Raw genomic sequence first — 18,515 nt, 5'->3', positions numbered from 1 at the left:
ACATTATTGGTCATTAACGAAACAAAACTCAAAACTTAATGGACACTAACTACTTCTTGCTCAGATGGCTACTATAATAAGAAAAAGCAATAAAATAAGATAAAAGGAACAACAAGAACAAATGCTGGAAAGCCAGTGGAAAAATGAGAACTCTCATACATTGTTTGGAAGAAGGTAAATTAGTGTGACTGCTGAAGAAAACCATAGAGCCAGTCTCTAGAATGTTAGGTACAATTTCTATATGACCTTGATACTCTTACACTATGTCAAACTCCCTCCTCCCAACACTGCCCTGAGATTTCTGCCCAGGTTGAGATGAAGCAACTTCCTAGTAGCTTCCATTCAAGTGCCAGCTGGCCTTTGTCGCCCCATTCCCTTAGTAGAGCTAAACAGTCTTAGGGACATATGTTTACTCCCTTTTACTTCTCTGCTCCTGTCTGTTCCATTTTTATAGCCTACAAAAGCAGCAGAAAAAACGAAGTGTGCATGAAGGAAATACGTGTCTTTAACTCGCTAACAACACAAATACACAAATACTACATTCACACACAAAAAACCTGTGCTTTTAATTATGCCATAAGTCAAGAAATTTAATAACCCTATATAAATTTTAATCAGTGTCTAAGCATAACAGAACACATATGACACATATGCAATACTTAAATACAAAATTTAAAACTTCTTATTACCAAATATAATCCTTTTGGTCTTTATACATATAATGGTACCATTTATTTTTCCCAACATGATGACTTTGTTAATTATTTAGGGATTTTGTACAATGCACTCCAGTCGCACTTGCCTCCTCTTCCTCTCAGGTTTAGCCTCCCACCCTTGCATCCTCCCCTTCAAAGGAAACAAACAAACAAATGAATGAACAACAAAACGCCAAGTCTAATTTGTGTTGCCTATCTACACACACAGGAGCTTGGTCAAACTCCCAGGGGCTGGGCCCTTAGAGAAAACAGAGTCCCCACAATCCTTGCCAGAAACCATCAACTCTGAAGAACCAACTGTATCTTCATCACAGTTTTTAAGGACTCTCTTCAACAGCTTCCTCTCTGGACTGTTTTGTTTTGTTTTGTTTTGTTTTGTTTTGTTTTGTTTTGTTTTTGTGGAGTGGGCAGCAGAGGCTGTCACAGAAGCCTTCAATGTCTCCCATCCTCAGTTGTAAGTCTGCAGTCATCGATACCACAGCAAAAGTAGCTTCCCTGCCCACAGCATCCTGAAGTCACATGGATCATGTACCTGGTTTCCAGTAACAGTGCACATCTAGCAGATCAACCTGGACCTCAATGGCAGCACAGATCTGAAACATTAACATAGTTGCCTGAAGCACACAGACATCCATATTGCCCTCAGCAGCAGCATGGGCCACAGACATTGACATGATGTTCTGAGATAGCACAGACCGGGAACCTCAACATGGTTGAGGAAACATAAGCCATAGACACTAACATAGCCCCGGGCAGCAGCACAGATCACAGTCCTCAACACACCTGCCACACTTCTGAATCTTTACTTCTGATTCTCTCTTCTTGCCACTCTGTGGGAGAACTGGCCCTACCCCCTGGTCAGAGTGATGCAGAACTGGCCTGCCTCTCACTCCCTGTTGCGCTTGAGAGAGCAGAGAGCATGTCCCTGCCTTGCATGGGCAGCACAGTAGAGGTGACCCATGTCACTGCCCAGGAGTGTGAGAGTGGGAGATCTGGCCCTACCCCTAGGCAGTGCTGGAGAGCTGGCTCTAGTGCCTTGGCTGCTGGAGAGCTAGTTCTTTTTGCCGGTTGCCATAAACAGGAGAGCTGGTGGATTTGGTTCCAGCCAGCATCCAGGCCCAGATCCAGGATTTGAATTGACCCACACCAACATCTACACCCTCTATGAACTGCTGAGACACTTGAAGATGCAGATTGTGCAGACCAAAGCTGCAGGATCTCAATGACTTGGGGCAACAACAGGATATTTGAGAGGATCCCACATCAGAATCCGGGGTTGATAGTATAGAGGAAGCCAGAGACCTCAAACCACACCAATGGCTCACTGCCATTAATGTTTGCAAGTAAAGCCCTTTGGCCAAGGGGGTATACTTTGTGACAACCTGTGACAAACAGCAGCTTCTACAACAAGATTTTTTTTTAATTCTTTCATGTTGTATTTTCTTTTTACTGTTTTATTTAATTTTTTTCTTTTCTTTGGGAGGAGGTTACAAGGGCGGAGGGTAGATATGGACTAACAAGATAATGAGTGGAATTGGAGTACAGGATGTGAAATTCACAAAGAATCAATAAAAACAAAAAGACCTGACTTGAACATGGCTGTGAAAATTGTTCTGGAAAGTTGTGTGATCTGCAGTCTCATCCTCCACTGCCTTTTTGCCCTGCACAACCTCCTTGGGTCTTGAAGAGGCCCCTCAGCCCTGCAGGTGACGGCAGCCACCGCCCCCTTGAGTAGAGCCTCCCTGTAACTTTGCAATATACAAAATAAAAGTTATCAGAAAGTATAAAGCCAAAAGCATGAAAATCTTTAGCTCTTATAAAGCATCAGGACTATGTTGATAGACAGTTGGTTGGGGCTATGAAGGATTTTGTCTCCTTATGAAATCATGTATCTGTTTTAGAAAATTTGGAAAATTTAATAAAACTATTCATTGTCACTTTGCAATAATAGTTACAATATTTTTATGAATGCTTCTGTGTTTTTCAGGCTCTTAATAACTTTCTCTGATTTAAAAGATATAAGCATCAACAGTTTAAGAATGAAAATGAGAAAGTTACTTTTCAAAAATATATTGCTAGTATACATCATTCCCGAAACAAAGACATAAAAGATAAAGTTATTTTAAGGACATTCTACATAGGTCATGAATAGAATGTGACGATTTTACCAAATTTCAAACTTCTGCACAGGCATAAATCTCACTGTTGTGTGGAAAGTAAGTATGTCTCCTTTTGTAGTTAAACTGTGCTGTCTTTTTCTGAATAACTTCATCTTATCTAGAGCTTAGACTCTAAAGTCATCTATTTTTATACTATTGCCAAAAGCAATTATCATCTTTAAATCTTTACTAATTTTATAATAAAATTGATTTCTTGTTCTAACTTGTACTTTACATTAGTTCTGATTTAAGGAGCTAACCTGTTTATACATGAATATTGGTTATTTATTGGTTATTTATATATTATTCCAATACATTTATGGGAATATTGGTCATTTCTGTGAATGGCTATAGTTTAGCCATTTCCAACCTTTTGCTTAGTTTCTACTCTTTTTAGAGCCTCTCCGTGAAGTTGGGCATGGGCTTGTTCCCATCAAAATTTATGCAAATTATATGTGCTGCTTGCTTGTAATTTGTAGAGGTTTTAGTGTTGAAATTGTTAGTTAAATCTACCTGCAAGTTATAGAGTTTTCAAAAGCATTCAATTAATCGCAGTGGTAAATCTCTTCACCTTAGAAAATCTCCCCCAACATGAAACTTTAAGTTACTTTCATAGATGTAAACAAGAGACAATGACACAAACAGTGATAAACATTCATGTCATTTTTTTCTATTTCAGGTCAGAACATTACAAGGACAGATGTGACCATTGTCTAGTAAGGAAGGTCAGCACCAGATAGAAAAATATCCTAGCAGATTATGAGGTCCGTGATGACGTACACAGTGGTGAAGCCCCTCACTTTGGCTTCTATTACATGTGAGACTGAATAAATTCAAATGTAGTCAATCTTTTCATTGAAGACCCTCAGCTACAAATTTTAGATTGAGGAGAACAAATCAAATCAAAACAGTGACATCACTAACAAATGTGCTCATGGAAAGTTATAAGCAAACACTGGGAACTTATGCAGAGTAATAAATTTATTCTGATGAAATGGACAGATTCTTAGGAATATATAAATTTTCAACATTGAGTGAAGAGTTAAAAAACATCACAAAAGTCCTTTTGAAATAGAAGTATTTAATGAATGATCAATAATCTTCCAGCAGACGTGAGAAGTGAGGTAGAAAAAAGATAGCAGAATGAAGGAGTGTTTGAAGTTGAGAGAAGTGAAACTAGAGACAAGGAGGCAGCAACAGGTATGAGAGTGTGGCCTCAGCAGACTATAGAGGGTGTCATTGCTGAGGAGAGCCAAAGGATTGTCAAGTAGAGCCAATCCTCCAGTCACCAGGAGACCACCAACAGACTGCCTCACCCTGTTGTCACCCACTAGGCAAGTGACCCTATTCAGCTATGCCAACAGCATGAAGCCACCTGCTCATACTGTTTACCCTTCTGTGGGGACTAGAGCAGGGTCCCCAGTGCTGCCAGTGGGCTGTAAACATGATCGATATACCCAGACTACCAGCATCCAGAACACAGTGGTAGATAGCAGCCTGGAGCTCACATAGTTCCTGCCCCCAGGTACATGACCCAATTTGATCACCATGGCTCTGAACAAAAACAGAATCTCTGTGATGGTTTGAATAGGTTTGTCCCCCATATATTCAATGCTTGACCACAGGAAGTGGCACTATTAGGAGGTGTGGCCTTATTGGAGTAGGTGTGGCTTTGTTGGAGTGTGTCACTGCGTAGACAGACTTTGAGGGCTCCTGTACTCAATCTCCTCTCAGTTTGGGATCAATGCTTCCTCTTGGCTGCCTACAGAAGTTAGATGCCTTCTGATGCCTACATATCAAGATATAGAACTCTCAGCTCCTTCAGAACCATGTCTGCCTACATGCTGCCATGCTTCCAACCATAATGATAATGAACTGAACCTCCGAAACTGTAAGCTAGTCCCAGTGAAATGTTTTCCTTTATAAGAGTTACCTTGGTTGGGCTGAAGAGATGGCTTAGCATTTAAGAGGAATGGCTGCTCTTTCAGAGGTCCTGAGTTCAATTTCCGGCAACCACATGGTGGTTCAGAATCATCTATAAAGGGTTCTGATACCCTTTTCTGGAATGCAGGTGTACATACAGACAGATCATACATTAAAAACCAAAACAAAACAAAAACCATAAATAAAAAATGAAAAAAAAGAATTAACTTGGTCATGTTGTTCCTTCACAGCAATGAAACCCTAACTAAGACACTATCTAAGATCAAAAAAGGTTTATTTTCAGGATTAAGTCTCCTTGAAAGAGGTCTGAGATCTGGCTATCACTGGAAATCACATTGATGTCCATGATCCAAGCTGCCACCAGAAACCATACTGAGGTTCACAATCCATGCTACGAGCAGCTGCTAGAGGCATGGAAATGTCCTTTGCAGTGGTATTGATGACTGCAGACTCATTCCTGAACATGAGAGACACTGAAGGTTTCTGTGGCAGCTCTTCTTGCCCCCTGAGAAAGAAACAGTCCAGATATGAAGCTATTGAACAGAGTCCTTACAACCATGATAAAGATGCTGACGTGCGGTTCTTCACTGATAATGGCTTGTGGTAGAGACACAGGGAGGAAGGACTCAGCTTTCTTTAAGGGGATGGCCACGGGAGTCTGACATTCTCCAGTGAATATATGGGCAACACAAACTGGACATGGTATTTCTGTTTGTTGCTTTTGTGGTGGCGTGCAAGGGTGGGAGCATTGACCTGGGAGGAAAGGAAATAAGTGTGATATGGGTTCATTGTATGAAATTCCCTAATAATTAATAATAATGTTATGTTGGGAGAAATACAATAATCTTCCACCAAAATTAAATCATTGACCAGATGTCTTCACTAGTGAATTCTACCAGAAGTTTAAGAATCAAGGCTTGTTTGCTGACTTAGTGACTTTAAAACTAAAGTTCGGTGACTTTAAGGCTATTGATGTCTAATGACACCATGACCAAAACAACTCTTATGAAAGAATGCATTTGATTGGGAACTTGGTTACAATTTGAAATGTTTAGTATATTATATTCATGGCTAGAAACATGGTGGCATACATAGGATAGATGGATGAAAAGATAGATAGATAGATAGATAGATAGATAGATAGATAGATAGATAGATAGATGATTGATAGATAGATAGATAGATAGATAGATAGATAGATAGATAGATAGATAGATATTAGATAGACAAACAGACTCACAGACCTTGCTATGTTGGGCCTGGCATGGGCTTTTAAACCTCAAAGCCTATCCCCAATGTCACACTTCCTCTAGCATGGCCACATATCCTAATCACTGTAATATTTTCAAACAGTTCTACTCCTTAGTGACCATGCATTCAAACACATGAGTCTATGGGGGCGGTCATTCTCATTCAAGCCAACACAGTTGTTTTCTATAATCTGATGGTGAGACCTTAATTTTGAATGCATCACTTACTTCTGTCATCAACTATAGAGAAGTCAAGTTGGCGCCTACGTATAAGCTTTACCCTCTACTGGCTGGCTAGTTTTCATGGTACTGGAAGATACTGTGGATGTTACTGGAGGAAGACTAAGGTAACTATCAATATCATCCAACTACAAATGCTGTGACCAATTACGAGCAACAGCAACCTGCCTGCAAGTCACACTAGCGCAACAGCGGCTCTACTATTAAGGAAGTAACCAACCACATTTTTATCACATTAAAGGCTCACTCGATAAGGTGGACCCTGTGTTGGCTAGCTTAACATCAATTTGTCACAAGCTAACACTGTCTGAAAAGAGGAAACTTTAATTGAAAAAACGCTTCATAAGATCCAACTGTATGGCATTTTTTAAATTAGTGATTGAGGTAGAAGAGCCCAGCCAATCGTGGGTGGTGCCATTCCTGGACTTGTGGTCTTGGTTTCTATAGAAAATCGTGGGAGGCAAGCCAGTAAGTAAGCAGCACACCTCCACAGCCTCTATAGCAGTTTCTGCCACCAGGCTTCTGTTTGAGTTTCTGTCCCAACTCCCTTCAGTGATGAACAGTGATAAGGAATTGTAAGCCCCTTAAGCCGTTTCCTCCCCAAGCTACATTGCTAATGAAGCTTCATCACAACAATAGTAAATTCAAATTGAAGAGACCCAATACCAACAGTTTTAAAGGAGGTCAATAACCCAAGACTAGATAGGTCATGAACCTGTTTAAAAAGAAACAATCTCCTAAAGGATCATAGCGATGAAATGACTCCTTTTTTTTTTTTTTTTTATTAACTTGAGTATTTCTTATATACATTTCGAGTGTTATTCCCTTTCCCGGTTTCCGGGCAAACATCCCCCTCCCCCCTCCCCTTCCTTATGGGTGTTACCCTCCCAACCCTCCCCCCATTGCCGCCCTCCCCACATAGACTAGTTCACTGGGGGTTCAGTCTTAGCAGGACCCAGGGCTTCCCCTTCCACTGGTGCTCTTACTAGGATATTCATTGCTACCTATGGGGTCAGAGTCCAGGGTCAGTCCATGTATAGTCTTTAGGTAGTGGCTTAGTCCCTGGAAGCTCTGGTTGCTTGGCATTGTTGTACTTTTGGGGTCTCGAGCCCCTTCAAGCTCTTCCAGTTCTTTCTCTGATTCCTTCAACAGGGGACCTATTCTCAGTTCAGTGGTTTGCTGCTGGCATTCGCCTCTGTATTTGCTGTATTCTGGCTGTGTCTCTCAGGAGCGATCTACATCCGGCTCCTGTCGGTCTGCACTTCTTTGCTTCATCCATCTTGTCTAATTGGGTGGCTGTATATGTATGGGCCACATGTGGGGCAGGCTCTGAATGGGTGTTCCTTCAGTCTCTGTTTTAATCTTTGCCTCTCCCTTCCCTGCCAAGGGTATTCTTTTTCCTCATTTAAAGAAGGAGTGAAGCATTCACATTTTGATCATCCGTCTTGAGTTTCCTTTGTTCTAGGGATCTAGGGTAATTCAAGCATTTGGGCTAATAGCCACTTATCAATGAGTGCATACCATGTATGCCTTTCTGTGATTGGGTTAGCTCACTCAGGATGATATTTTCCAGTTCCAAACATTTGCCTATGAATTTCATAAACTCGTTGTTTTTGATAGCTGAGTAATATTCCATTGTGTAGATGTACCACATTTTCTGTATCCATTCCTCTGTTGAAGGGCATCTGGGTTCTTTCCAGCTTCTGGCTATTATAAATAAGGCTGCGATGAACATAGTGGAGCACGTGTCTCTTTTATATGTTGAGGCATCTTTTGGGTATATGCCCAAGAGAGGTATAGCTGGATCCTCAGGCAGTTCAAGTCCAATTTTCTGAGGAACCTCCAGACTGATTTCCAGAATGGTTTTACCAGTCTGCAATCCCACCAACAATGGAGGAGTGTTCCTCTTTCTCCACATCCTCGCCAGCATCTGCTGTCACCTGAGTTTTTGATCTTAGCCATTCTCACTGGTGTGAGGTGAAATCTCAGGGTTGTTTTGATTTGCATTTCCCTTATGACTAAAGATGTTGAACATTTCTTTAGGTGTTTCTGAGCCATTCGGCATTCCTCAGCTGTGAATTCTTTGTTTAGCTCTGAACCCCATTTTTTAATAGGGTTATTTGTTTCCCTGCGGTCTAACTTCTTGAGTTCTTTGTATATTTTGGATATAAGGCCTCTATCTGTTGTAGGATTGGTAAACATCTTTTCCCAATCTGTTGGTTGCCGTTTTGTCCTAACCACAGTGTCCTTTGCCTTACAGAAGCTTTGCAGTTTTATGAGATCCCATTTGTCGATTCTTGATCTTAGAGCATAAGCCATTGGTGTTTTGTTTAGGAAATTTTTTCCAGTGCCTATGTGTTCCAGATGCTTCCCTAGTTTTTCTTCTATTAGTTTGAGTGTGTCTGGTTTGATGTGGAGGTCCTTGATCCACTTGGACTTAAGCTTTGTACAGGGTGATAAGCATGGATCGATCTGCATTCTTCTACATGTTGCCCTCCAGTTGAACCAGCACCATTTGCTGAAAATGCTATCTTTTTTCCATTGGATGGTTTTGGCTCCTTTGTCAAAAATCAAGTGACCATAGGTGTGTGGGTTCATTTCTGGGTCTTCAATTCTATTCCGTTGGTCTATCTGTCTGTCTCTGTACCAATACCATGCAGTTTTTATCACTATTGCTCTGTAATACTGCTTGAGTTCAGGGATAGTGATTCCCCCTGAAGTCCTTTTATTGTTGAGGATAGCTTTAGCTATCCTGGATTTTTTGTAATTCCAGATGAATTTGCAAATTGTTCTGTCTAACTCTTTGAAGAATTGGATTGGTATTTTGATGGGGATTGCATTGAATCTGTAGATTGCTTTTGGTAAAATGGCCATTTTTACTATATTAATCCTGCCAATCCATGAGCATGGGAGATCTTTCCATCTTCTGAGGTCTTCTTCAATTTCTTTCCTCAGTGTCTTGAAGTTCTTATTGTACAGATCTTTTACTTGCTTGGTTAAAGTCACACCGAGGTACTTTATATTATTTGGGTCTATTATGAAGGGTGTCGTTTCCCTAATTTCTTTCTCGGCTTGTTTCTCTTTTGTATAGAGGAAGGCAACTGATTTATTTGAGTTAATTTTATACCCAGCCACTTTGCTGAAGTTGTTTATCAGCTTTAGTAGTTCTCTGGTGGAACTTTTGGGATCACTTAAATATACTATCATGTCATCTGCAAATAGTGATATTTTGACCTCTTCTTTTCCGATCTGTATCCCCTTGACCTCCTTTTGTTGTCTGATTGCTCTGGCTAGAACTTCAAGAACTATATTGAATAAGTAGGGAGAGAGTGGGCAGCCTTGTCTAGTCCCTGATTTTAGTGGGATTGCTTCAAGTTTCTCTCCATTTAGTTTAATGTTAGCAACTGGTTTGCTGTATATGGCTTTTACTATGTTTAGGTATGGGCCTTGAATTCCTATTCTTTCCAGGACTTTTATCATGAAGGGGTGTTGAATTTTGTCAAATGCTTTCTCAGCATCTAATGAAATGATCATGTGGTTTTGTTCTTTCAGTTTGTTTATATAATGGATTACGTTGATGGTTTTCCGTATATTAAACCATCCCTGCATGCCTGGGATGAAGCCTACTTGATCATGGTGGATGATTGTTTTGATGTGCTCTTGGATTCGGTTTGCCAGAATTTTATTGAGTATTTTTGCGTCGATATTCATAATGGAAATTGGTCTGAAGTTCTCTTTCTTTGTTGTGTCTTTGTGTGGTTTAGGTATAAGAGTAATTGTGGCTTCGTAGAAGGAATTCGGTAGTGCTCCATCTGTTTCAATTTTGTGGAATAGTTTGGATAATATTGGTATGAGGTCTTCTATGAAGGTCTGATAGAATTCTGCACTAAACCCGTCTGGACCTGGGCTCTTTTTGGTTGGGAGACCTTTAATGACTGCTTCTATTTCCTTAGGAGTTATGGGGTTGTTTAACTGGTTTATCTGTTCCTGATTTAACTTCGATACCTGGTATCTGTCTAGGAAATTGTCCATTTCCTGAAGATTTTCAAATTTTGTTGAATATAGGTTTTTATAGTAAGATCTGATGATTTTTTGAATTTCCTCTGAATCTGTAGTTATGTCTCCCTTTTCATTTCTGATTTTGTTGATTTGGACGCACTCTCTGTGTCCTCTCGTTAGTCTGGCTAAGGGTTTATCTATCTTGTTGATTTTCTCAAAGAACCAACTTTTGGTTCTGTTGATTCTTTCTATGGTCCTTTTTGTTTCTACTTGGTTGATTTCAGCTCTGAGTTTGATTATTTCCTGCCTTCTACTCCTCCTGGGTGTATTTGCTTCTTTTTGTTCTAGAGCTTTTAGGTGTGCTGTCAAGCTGCTGACATATGCTCTTTCCTGTTTCTTTCTGCAGGCACTCAGCGCTATGAGTTTTCCTCTTAGCACAGCTTTCATTGTGTCCCATAAGTTTGGGTATGTTGTATCTTCATTTTCATTAAATTCTAAAAAGTTTTTAATTTCTTTCTTTATTTTTTCCTTGACCAGGTTATCATTGAGTAGAGCATTGTTCAATTTCCACGTATATGTGGGCATTCTTCCCTTATTGTTATTGAAGACCAGTTTTAGGCCGTCGTGGTCCGATAGCATGCATGGGATTATTTCTATCTTTCTGTACCTGTTGAGGCCCGTTTTTTGACCAATTATATGGTCAATTTTGGAGAAAGTACCATGAGGAGCTGAGAAGAAGGTATATCCTTTTGCTTTAGGATAGAATGTTCTATAAATATCCGTTAAGTCCATTTGGCTCATGACTTCTCTTAGTCTGTCGACATCACTGTTTAATTTCTGTTTCCATGATCTGTCCATTGATGAGAGTGGTGTGTTGAAATCTCCCACTATTATTGTGTGAGGTGCAATGTGTGTTTTGAGCTTTAGTAAGGTTTCTTTTACGTATGTAGGTGCCCTTGTATTTGGGGCATAGATATTTAGGATTGAGAGTTCATCTTGGTGGATTTTTCCTTTGATGAATATGAAGTGTCCTTCCTTATCTTTTTTGATGACTTTTAGTTGGAAATTGATTTTATTTGATATTAGAATGGCTACTCCAGCTTGCTTCTTCTGACCATTTGCTTGGAAAGTTGTTTTCCAGCCTTTCACTCTGAGGTAGTGTCTGTCTTTGTCTCTGAGGTGTGTTTCCTGTAGGCAGCAGAATGCAGGGTCCTCGTTGCGTATCCAGTTTGTTAATCTATGTCTTTTTATTGGGGAGTTGAGGCCATTGATATTGAGAGATATTAAGGAATAGTGATTATTGCTTCCCTTTATATTCATATTTGGATGTTAGGTTATGTTTGTGTGCTTTCATTCTCTTTGTTTTGTTGCCAAGACGATTAGTTTCTTGCTTCTTCTAGGCTATAGCTTGCCTCCTTATGTTGGGCTTTACCATTTATTATCCTTTGTAGTGCTGGATTTGTAGAAAGATATTGTGTAAATTTGGTTTTGTCATGGAATATCTTGGTTTCTCCATCAATGTTAATTGAGAGTTTTGCTGGATACAGTAACCTGGGCTGGCATTTGTGTTCTCTTAGGGTCTGTATGACATCAGTCCAGGATCTTCTGGCCTTCATAGTTTCTGGCGAGAAGTCTGGTGTGATTCTGATAGGTCTCCCTTTATATGTTACTTGACCTTTTTCCCTTACTGCTTTTAATATTCTTTCTTTATTTTGTGCATTTGGTGTTTTGACAATTATGTGACGGGAGGTGTTTCTTTTCTGGTCCAATCTATTTGGAGTTCTGTAGGCTTCTTGTATGTCTATGGGTATCTCTTTTTTTAGGTTAGGGAAGTTTTCTTCTATGATTTTCTTGAAGATATTTACTGGTCCTTTGAGCTGGGAGTCTTCACTCTCTTCTATACCTATTATCCTTAGGTTTGATCTTCTCATTGAGTCCTGGATTTCCTGTATGTTTTGGACCAGTAGCTTTTTCCGCTTTACATTATCTTTGACAGTTGAGTCAATGATTTCTATGGAATCTTCTGCTCCTTAGATTTTCTCTTCCATCTCTTGTATTCTGTTGGTGAAGCTTGTATCTACAGCTCCTTGTCTCTTCTTTTGGTTTTCTATATCCAGGGTTGTTTCCATGTCTTCTTTCTTGATTGCTTCTATTTCCATTTTTAATTCCTTCAACTGTTTGATTGTGTTTTCCTGGAATTCTTTCAGGGATTTTTGTGACTCCTCTCTATGGGCTTCTACTTGTTTATTTATGTTTTCCTGGAATTCTTTCAGGGATTTTTGCGATTCTTTCAGGCATTTTTGCGATTCCTCTCTGTAGGCTTCTACTTGTTCTCTAAGGGAGTTCTTCATGTCTTTCTTGAAGTCCTCCAGCATCATGATCAAATATGATTTTGAAAATAGATCTTGCTTTTCTGGTGTGTTTGGATATTCCATGTTTGTTTTGATGGGAGAATTGGGCTCCGATGGTGCCATGTAGTCTTGGTTTCTGTTGCTTGGGTTCCTGCGCTTGCCTCTCGCCATCAGATTATCTCTAGTGTTACTTTGTTCTGCTATTTCTGACAGTGGCTAGACTGTCCTATAAGCCTGTGTGTCAGGAGTGCTGTAGACCTGTTTTCCTCTCTTTCAGTCAGTTATGGGGACAGAGTTTTCTGCTTTCGGGCGTTTAGTTTTTCCTCTCTACAGGTCTTCAGCTGTTCCTGTGGGCCTGTGTCTTGAGTTCACCAGGCAGCTTTCTTGCAGCAGAAAATTTGGTCTTACCTGTGGTCCTGAGGCTCAAGTTCGCTCGTGGGGTGCTGCCCACGGGCTCTCTGCCAAGGCAGCAACCAGGAAGACCTGTGCCGCCCCTTCCGGGAGCTTCAGTGCACCAGGGTTCCAGATGGTCTTTGGCTTTTTCCTCTGGCGTCCGAGATGTGTGTGCAGGGAGCAGTCTCTTCTGGTTTCCCAGGCGTGTCTGCCTCTCTGAACGATGAAATGACTCCTAATGACACACTGGTGTGCCCAAGGATCAATGCCTTGCTCAACCCACATCAGAGAAACTTCTTCTTCCAGTAAATAGGAATTAACACAGAGACTCAGAGCTGGACAATGGGGATAATAAGACTTTGGAGAGCTCACACTTGAACTAGATGTCTTCACCAATCCCTTCCCCTCAAGGCTTAACAATCCATGCAGAAAAGGGGGCAGAAAGCTGGTAAGACAACTCTAAGGAATCAGTACCTTTATGTACAAGAGGACTGATGCACATATGAACTCACAGAAACTGTGCCAGCATGCACATGTCCAAGTTCTATGGGAAGTCCCAACACTGAGAAAGGGAAATAGACACAGGGTCCCACTCCAACAAAGAAGCTATCTGAAATTCATACCCTCTGGCTAAGTGAAAGTCAGTTTTCTCCAATGGAGTCTCACCGCATATGACAACCATATTCCAGTGTAGGCCCATGACCAAGAGTAGTTGGCTAACATAAAACTAACTCCAGTAATTCTGTAGACTTTTTCTTTTCTTTTGCTTTGTTTTGACATTCTTTTGTTCATTGGTATTTTGCCTGTTTGTTTTGAATTCGTTTTTTGTGGAGAGTTTTGTTTCTTACCTTTTACAGGATTTGGTTTTATTTTATATTATTGCTGGGTTTTTTTCTGAAACACAGAAAGACAGACAGACACACAGACAGACAGGAGGACAGACAGACAATAGGACAGAGACAAAAACATGATATTGGGTAGGAAAGGACTTAGGGAAGATCTAGAAGAAACTGAAGAAGGGAAAACACATGATCAGAATAGATTGCATAAAATTTTTTAATAAAAAAATTTAAATGAATTTTAAAACTTACCTAAAGTAATCAAAACAAAAATATTATGTGATACCAAACACATGAGTCACATAAGAAAATAACAAAGAGAAATCGGATAACCATATACTTGTTGCCAGGGGTTATAGCATATTTCTTTTAGTGTCTGGGTTAAAACAAGACACAGCATTAGTAGAGAACTATTGTGTTTGAAAACACAATGAACAACCTTGACCTACTTGACATTAATAGAGTCACACAGTCTACACCTGCATAAGGCATGTCCTTTTCAAGTGCAAACTGAACAGTTACTAGTATTGAGCATATGCTAGGCCATAAAGCAAGTCTCAAAAAACCCCAAAGTTGTAATCACACAGCATGCCTTTTCTGATACTAGTGTCATTAAAATAGAAGTGCATGTTGACATAGTATCACTGGAAAGTCCCCAAATTTTTCTAAATTAGATAGTATATGTGTCCTTAGCCCATGGGTCAAAACACAAATCCTAAAAGGAAATTGAAGAATATTTTGAACGGAATGAAAATTAAAACCTAACAAGTCAAGTTTTACGGCCTAAACTTAGAGCTGTAGTTAAAAGGAAATATATGTTCTCCAATATGTGTGGATGGGAAAAATCCCATCTCCAGACAAAGCAGGAAAAAAAAAGAGAAAAAAATTCTAGAAAGAAAAAGAAAGAGTATAAAAAATAAAAAGTAAATGTGTGAGAAAAACAAAGATGAAACTTAGGTGTTTAAGAAACTTATTTGTTATAGGCAAACCCTTGGCAAGAAAAATGACAAGGAGAAGTGTAAATTATCAGGATTGGAATATGAAAGGTCAACGTCAGTGCAGTTCTTGCAAGCCTCATAGAAGTTTAATAGTGAGGAATCATTATGTAAAATAATGTGCCAATATATTTAAATTTTCAAAGGAAGCAGAAAGAAATATTTGAGGAATGTAACTTCATACTCAAAGAGAACACCAAATTCTTTCTCTTTTAATTTTATTGGATATACTTTTTATTTACATTTCAAATGTTATTTCCTTTTCCGGTTTCCTGTCTGTAAGCCCCTCCCCTTCCCATTCTTCTATAAAAGTGTTCCCCTCCCCATCTACCCTCCCTTCATGCCCCATCCCCTGACATTCCCCTACACTGGGAGGGGGGGCATTCCAACCTTGGCAGGACCAAAGGGCTTCTCCTTCCACTGGTACCCCAACAAGGCCATCCTCTGCTACATATGCAGTTGGAGCCCTGGGTCAGTCCATGTGTAGTCTTTAGGTAGTGGTTTAGTCCCTGGGATCTCTGATTGGTTGGCATTGTTGTTCTTATGAGGTTGCAAGCTCCTTCAGCTCTTTCAATCCTTTCTCCAATTCCTCCAACAGGGGTCCTGTTCTCAGTTCAATGGTTTGCTGATAGCATTTGCCTCTGTATTTGACATGCTCTGGCTATGTCTCTCAGGAAACATCTATATCCAGTTCCTGTCAGCATGCACTTCTTATCTTCATCTATCTTATCTAGTTTTGGTGGCTGTATATATACGGGCCACATTTGGGGCAGGCTCTGAATGGCCGTTCCTTCAGGGTCTGCTCCAAACTTTGCCTCCATATCACCTCCTATGAATATTTTTGTTCCCCCTTTTAAGGAGTGAAGCATCCGCACTTTGGTCATCCTTCTTCTTGAGCTTCATGTGGTCTGTGGATTGTATCTTGGGTAATTCAAGCTTTTAGGCTAATATCCACTTATCAGTGAGTACATACCATGTGTGTTTTTCTATGATTGGATTACCTTACTCAGGATGATATTTTCTAGTTCAGTCCATCTGCCTATAAATTTCATGAACTTGTATGTTTTTACCTGAGTAGTACTCCATGGTATGGATGTACCACATTTTCTGTATCCATTCCTCTGTTGAAGGGCATCTGGGTTCTTTCCAGCTACTGGCTATTATAAATAAGACTGCTATGAACACAGTGGAGTATGTGTCTTTGTTGTATGTTGGAACCTCTTTTGGGTATATGCCCAAGAGAGGTACAGCTGGGTCCTCAGGTAGTGTAATGTCCAATTGTCTGAGGAACCTCCAGACTGATTTCCAGAGAAGTTGTACCAATTTGCAATCCTACCAACAATGGAGGAGTGTTCCTCTTTCTCCACATCCTGGCCAGCATCTGTTGTCACCTGAGTATTTGATCTTAGCTGAACTCTAGATTCTTAAAGCACCATCACTGAAAAAATTTTCTAAGTCCTAAAATTAAAAAAAATGTTATACGTTAAAATTAAGTCTCCTAATAAAAGCAAAAGAAGAAATAGTTCCTAGAGGCTGGACGTCTCCACAGTGAAAATCATTGCTGCTGTTGCAGAAGGTCTTGGTTCCATTGAAGCATGCACTGGTGTCTTGCTACTGTACTTAACACCAGTTCCAACCCTCTTACACCATTCTCTGGCCTTTAGGGCACCAGACATACACATAGTGGACTTATCTACAGGCAGGCTCTAATATCCATATACACAAAATAAGAATATGATTTTAAAAAAGAAGAAAAATGTCTAACTTAATTACCTATTGCTATCAAAACTATGCAAAAATCATACCAAAAAAAGAAATGAGTAGCTATAAAATAGGTCAATACCAACCATGACATAAAACACCTGTATAAAAAATATATAAAATCCAAAAATATTTTTTTTAAAAAGACAATGATGCTTGATGGTGTTGTTTATTGAAGAGATGTTAAGAGTGATAAAACACTTAAAACTGAATTGATATGGAATAGCCAGCCCAACCCAATAGTGGATAGCGTACTTGAATAGATACTTCTACAACAAACAGCAAGGTTTTCGCCATTGCCAGGAAAATGCAAACCAAAGGGTGAGACATGTGCCTGTGTCAGCCAATGCAGGCATCCTTCTGCAAATGCACAAACAAAAAGGATACAGTTTACCAAATTGTAGCTAGAGGAACTTTCTAGGGGAGTCCAATACTTTGTTATAAAATAATTGTAAAAATCTCAGCTTTGAAACAATACCTGCATTGGTAAGCAATCTTACCACCTCACTAGAAAAAAAAATGATCTTTTTAGCAGCTTCAAAGTCTTAAACATGTGTTCCCAGTGTCCACTCTCAATATCGGAAAGTGGATAAAATGTGTTGTTATCCCTGAATAAAGCACAGAGCAGAGTTACAGATGCTACAAATTACAGAATTAATAATGTCAGCTTGACAAGAGACGTGTCTGGACTTTGACACTTGTATGATCCCCTGGTTACTCCACAGGCAACTAGGTACCATTCTGTCCCCACAACAAGACCAACCTTTTCCTGATAGCAATGTTGACAGACATGGCACACCCGACCTTTTCCTAGACCACGGTGCTTCACATTTGTAGGCACTCCTCTTAGAATGGATTTACAGTAATTACTTGAATGAGAATATCAAGAATAAAATATACTCTTGTAAAAATGATAAACAATAGAACTGCTCCTAGAGGAACAGCCAGAACATTTGAGACGCCATCAAAAATTACATTTGAGATGACCTTTTTCTAATGTTCCCTTTGAATTGATATGTGAAATATGTAGTTATTTATGGAGGAGGAAGAGGAGGATGAGGAAGAGAAGGAGAGAGAGAGAGAGAGAGAGAGAGAGAGAGAGAGAGAGAGAGAAAGAGAGAGTTGGAAATAAGGGTGTCTCCAAGAGATACTTATTTGATTACTAAGATAACTTGAAGTGATAACACATTGGAAATTCATATATTTTTGCTGGTTAATTGCATCTTTACACACACATGAAACTAACAAACAAGTATTTTCATATTGCGTTCAATATGTATTCGAGTCCCTCTATGGGAAATGCAATTCTGGATGATTCATGCAAAGAACCCTGAATCATCTACTTTCTGTTACATTTTTACTTAAAACTAGTCAACTACTTAGTTGTTGCTCTTTCCGTTTTTCCTTCTTAATCTTGTGAGATAAGAAAAACAAAGCTCATATTTTGAGTAATAAGCCAGCCACAGGGTGTGCACGTAGATTTTTGTGACGTTGTGAAATATAAGTCATGTGCATTTGGACTTGTGACAGTCCCAGCTCTACCACAAGAAATGGAAAGCCCAATTCTTGACAAAATGCTTGTGGAAATCCTATATTGGCTACATAGTGATGACGTCAGGGTGAAGGGTCAAGACTGGAAAAGTTACCAACACCTCAAACGTTGGCTAATACTCCAAAAATCTTTGTTAAAAATCTTGTTAATGAAAAGCAGACTCTGACTGCGGCTGGAGCATGCCTTTTTTTTTTTTTTTTTTTTTTTTGGTTCTTTTTTTCGGAGCTGGGGACCGAACCCAGGGCCTTGCGCTTCCTAGGTAAGCATTCGAAGCACTCGAAGACAGAAGGAGGTGGATCTCTATGAGTTCAAGGGG

This window comes from Rattus norvegicus, chromosome 13 (genome assembly GCF_021556685.1).
Source record: "Rattus norvegicus strain SHRSP/BbbUtx chromosome 13, alternate assembly SHRSP_T2T, whole genome shotgun sequence".
NCBI classification, from domain to species: domain Eukaryota; kingdom Metazoa; phylum Chordata; class Mammalia; order Rodentia; family Muridae; genus Rattus; species Rattus norvegicus.
Note: the sequence above shows the minus strand (reverse complement) of the source record.